The sequence below is a fragment of the Gavialis gangeticus genome, unplaced genomic scaffold (genome assembly GCF_001723915.1).
Source record: "Gavialis gangeticus isolate Ggan-Ray unplaced genomic scaffold, GavGan_comp1, whole genome shotgun sequence".
Lineage (NCBI taxonomy): Eukaryota > Metazoa > Chordata > Crocodylia > Gavialidae > Gavialis > Gavialis gangeticus.
The window spans coordinates 41,930,240-41,935,256 of NW_017729025.1; positions in this window are offsets into that span (position 1 = coordinate 41,930,240).

Below are 5,017 nucleotides of genomic sequence, written 5' to 3' on the forward strand. Positions count from 1 at the left end.
ATGGAACATGACTTCATTTAAAACTTTACTAGGATGTAGGACCTGACATATACTCCTGAATGGGACACTTCTCAGCCAGAAGGTACTTTTGAGAGCCCCTCAGTCTTACCTTGAGATAAAAAAAACAAAACAAAACTAAAATGAGAACGTGTTGTTAGAATGTGCAGGGGAAGTGAAACCACTAGGATATAAAGATGGGATATGTCTAAAAGAAAAATGGATGGAAGAGAAGACCAAGCATCTGCTTGATCTCATAACAAGATCTAAGTTTATATGACTCCAAGAAGACTCCACTGTATGGGTAACATAATATAATTCTTGGCATGAGTAAGAAACACATGGATCTTGTGGGCATGTGGAGGAGGGTATTGACAAGATACATAAGCAGTACCAGAGGAAAAACAAAAGCAAGAGCCAGTGGCTGAATGCTGAAGCCAGGTGAACTCAAATTAGAAGTAAGGCACAAATCTTCAACAGTGAGGATGACTAACAAATGACCAAGGGAAAGTAATAGGTTCTTCTTGCTTGACAGTGAGAATGGATGCCTCTCTGGAAGATCTGCTGTAGTCAAATGGATTGGTGTTATTAAAGGTGGGACTGAATGACACTGAGGCCTGTGCTATGCAGGCAGTGTAAGAGTTCTGTTTCTGGGTTAAAGCTATCTATGGATAAAGGAAATGGGGTCAGTATCTGGGCTCTTGCTCTATACCTAAATAGTAAATCACTCCTGCAGTGCCTTGTGACTGCTGAAACCTCTTGTGTAGTCAAAAGAACAGCTGTAGACTTTGATGGCTTTAGCTACCATTGTGGTTTGCACCATTGTTAAAATGTCAACACTTCCATTATCCCAAACACAGTCAGCTTTTAAATAGCATCTCCCCTTTGAATTCTTCAATAATTGAGTATAAGGTTATTTTAGAGGTTGACTGGAATTTGGGGTATAATCATGGGCTGAGCAGCTCTGACCTGGGCACATGTCTAAAGCCTTAGAGAAATAATCAAATGGCAGAGCTGACATGAGTGGGGACTTACTGTGGAGCAGCAGATGTAAAATAACTATCCAGGTGACATCTCTTACCCCATGGTAAGCAGAAGCTAAAGTTGAGCAATTTAACCTCCTTTTGTTTGGGGGCTGGATTAAGATGCTGTGGTTTAACCTTCACTTACCAAGCAGAGAAACAGAATGTTTATTGTGTTGGTTAGTCCCTGCCCCCTGTTAACTTGATGAAATATGATTGATTGTGTATTCCTTGCTTGTAAAAGCATTTGAGACCTCCTGGTGATCTGATGTTTCAGTTTGCATAGCATTAGTAATGATGCCTTGGGCATCCTTCTAGGAAGCATAATCTTGAAAAGCAGCACCTTCTGGGATACCATCTTCCCACTGGACAAAAAATAACTGTACTTTATTCCCTCTCAGAAAGCTTGTAGATACTGTACTGGCTGGAGCCATGCTACAGGTGAGAGGATAAACAACTGCGATGTTATGGAACTGCTGCTTACAGTACTAAGGTCACACCATCCTGACATGATTATCCCACAGAGATGGATAGTTTCTGATGCATTAAGTTATGCTATGTCATACTAAATTAACTGAAGGCAGTTTGCCCTGGAGCCTGCTGATTTGCCTGCTCATTGGAGCTCACACTGAATTAACATTAAGCAAAATCTGAACATTCTTCCACAACTAACAGAATGCTAAATCAGCTGCTGTTTTAATTATGGCTTTGCTCTCATTACCATGTTAGATTTAATTAGAGTGCATGCTAGTCATGAGCAACTATTAGAATATACTTTTTGGGGAGCATGAAAGGTCATCAAGGCAAATAGCTATTGCCTTCTGAGCAAGCAAAATCTGAATGCAGCCTGCAAGAAAAATATGGAGTGGCTTCTAGATGCTGCACATTAAGGATTAAAACCTTTGAAGTGCCTAAGTCAGAACTATATAGTCACGTTTTAATTAAATACCTCCTAAAATAACTGAAGTGTGTGTGTGTAACACACACACATATACATACTCAAGTCAAACTGTGACTATAAGGCCCCCATCTACACATGCAGGTATGGGATCATGTGCAGTGCACACATGATGGGATCTAATGTGCAATATACACAATTGTGCCTCCTGCCATGCCACACACAAAGCAGGAGGCATGATGGTGGGATGTAGGAGGAGCCTGGGCTCCCACTGTATTGGCAAGAAGCAGGCTCCCACTGCTGAGAACCCTTCTTCTGAGGATGCTCCCAGCCACAGCGACCAGCAGAGTCCTGCTGCTGACCTGTGTGGCACAGCTGGGATTAAGAGTCGCATCAACTGTGGGGGCTCATGGGGTGCTGCTGCAATCTTTCAGCCCCGAGGCTGCATGTAGTACCCTGTGGCTGGGAGACTGCAATGGTTGTGAGATTGTATTCGCTACCATCTCCCAGCCACTGCCTGCAGTACACCCATGGGTGGGAGATCACAGCAACTGAGATCTGCCAGCTTTGGAGGGGCATTGTGCTCCCCAGTGCCTGGGAGACTGCAGCAACTTCAGTCTCCTGGCTGCAGATTTCCTACACATGCAAATCAAAGCGGGATAGAAACCAGCTACAAAATTAATACACATTTTTTAATAAAATCTTTATAGCTGCTTGGACCTTTTTAAGACACCATAGTTAATTTGCACTTATAGCCAGTCTAAAGTTACTGTGCAATTAACAAGGTAATTACATAATAGATGCAACATGTAGAAGGGGTCTAAATATTTGGGATTATTTCACTATCCCAAGTAGTCTATTAAGTTGATAATACGATAGTTAAATATAAAACTTGTGGATGAAGTACTGTTACCCGTTTCCATCCAATTTCAGGTAAGTCATTTAAGCTTCTTACAAGCATTTGAAATTATGGAAATGAGGTCTAAAATGTCCCTGGAGTACTAAGCTTGAAATAAACATGCCTGTCAAAAAATTGACAAGTCGTCTGATAATTCCCTTAATTCAGCACTGCAGACCAAAAATGTACTGCTACTGGCCTCTCTCTTTCTCTTTCCAGCAGGAAGTGGAATCTTTTGGCATCCTAGTTTATCTCTTAACTTTTCCACAAATTATCTGACAATGTAAAAAGCAACTTGGAAAAAACTTTTCCTCTGTAAATGCTGTGCCTTCTATTTCTATTCTTGCAGATAGCCTCTCCTTCATTTGTGATTCATTCTTATTTTGCTAGTTGTGTTTGTGCAATTTGCCCAATTGTTTTGTTGCCAAAGGAGTGTTTTAAACACCTAAAAGGAGGAGAAAAATATTTAAATCGTGTTTAAAAACATATTTCAAGACGAGCTGCTTTAGAAAGTGCTTCATCAGAGAACCGTCTTTAAACTGAATATCAATTGAAAATTTTGAGGAATAGTACAAATTCCTCAATGCCAGGTAAAAGAAGTTCTTACCACTCATGAGAACAAAGGGATAGTGTGACCTACCGAGCTGTTGTCATGCAATTCATAAGCCACACTAACTCTTCTGAGACTACCTGAGGGCTCTACTACGCCATCAGTTCTTAAGCAGAATTCCATGTTAGTGTTGGGCGTAGAACTGAGCTTCAAGTGAAGTCATGACATGGCCCTGAGAAGAGACAATGTAAGCTTCAGCAATAACAGTTAGAATTACTTAAGTTATGTACTAACAGTTATTACTTTCAGAATTCCAATTTAGCGAACTTGTATCAATACCGGCTCATGCAGGTGTGACAGTTAGATTGTTACAGCTGCTGTATACTCCCAAACAGCAGCCCTGCATTGCCTTTTAAAGTGGCTAAAGTGCACATTTTATACATACCCAACAGGCTTGCTCTGTGCATGTACAATTACAAATTCCCTTCTGTAATTGGTGTGGTTTCTTTAACACAAAAAACTAAGGCTTTGTTAACTAATTTAGTTTTCCACATTTTCCCAAGAAATTTAATATAGGACAGACTCTGCCTCTCAAATCAAAACTCCCAATTGGGCTATATGGGAAAATTAATTCATAAGAAATTATAGAAGTGAAATACCAGAGGAATCAGTCATTACTGTCAGAAGTAGACTTGGATAAAAGAGAAAACAGAGGAGGAAAAAATTGGAAGCTATCAAATTGTTTCCTGCAGTTTTCAATAATTGGCCCCTTTCAAAAACCTAAATGGAAAGGGAGACCCTTCAGCTTTAGATGTGACAAAAATAAAATTGCTGGCAGCCTGCTGGAGATCAGCAAGATTATTTAAAGACACAGCAAGAAGAGGTAGCATATCATATGGGTACTGAGTATACTTCTCATTAAAAGATGCTCTAATGCCAGTAAAACATTCTACCCATCTTGCTTATGGGGACACTGCTAAACACTCAAGCTTCTGTTTTCTTCATGGTATATTACAATATTACTGTGGACCCTATTCAATATGTTCTAAGCATTCTCACTCTCATTAAAGTTAACACTATAGCAAGAGTATACACATTTTAATATTTAATATTTAACACACCCAGTATAGTTGGTATTGATATTCTTTGTTTCTCAGAAAATAAAGATTAGAACATTTGAAGCCATCTTCATAATGCTAGAGACAATATAATTGTAGAGATTTTAATTTATTTTACACCAAAAGTACATCAAGGAAAATATATGTTTGGGGGCTTTTTTGCTTCAAGTGTGCGTTTTATATATAAACTACATTAATAATTTAATTTGTATATTTTAATATTAAAAACTTAACATGTGAACATATGGTATCAAAAACCAAGCTTGCAAGGCAATTATGAAACATTTTTTGCTTCATGTTAGTTGATGGACTGTCAGCCAGGAATATTAAAAACCTGGTTTACTTGCAAAAGAGTCAGGAAAAAATTCTTTTAAAATGCTTCCTTAATAGTAAAGGGTCAATTCATTACTATGTGATAGCTCTTTCAATGCAAGATCTTATTCTTTACTCTCATTTTATGAAGTGTGTCTGAGCCATATTAAAAAAATGAAGTAATTTAAAATTCATACAAGTCAGTTCAAGATTCCCTAAACC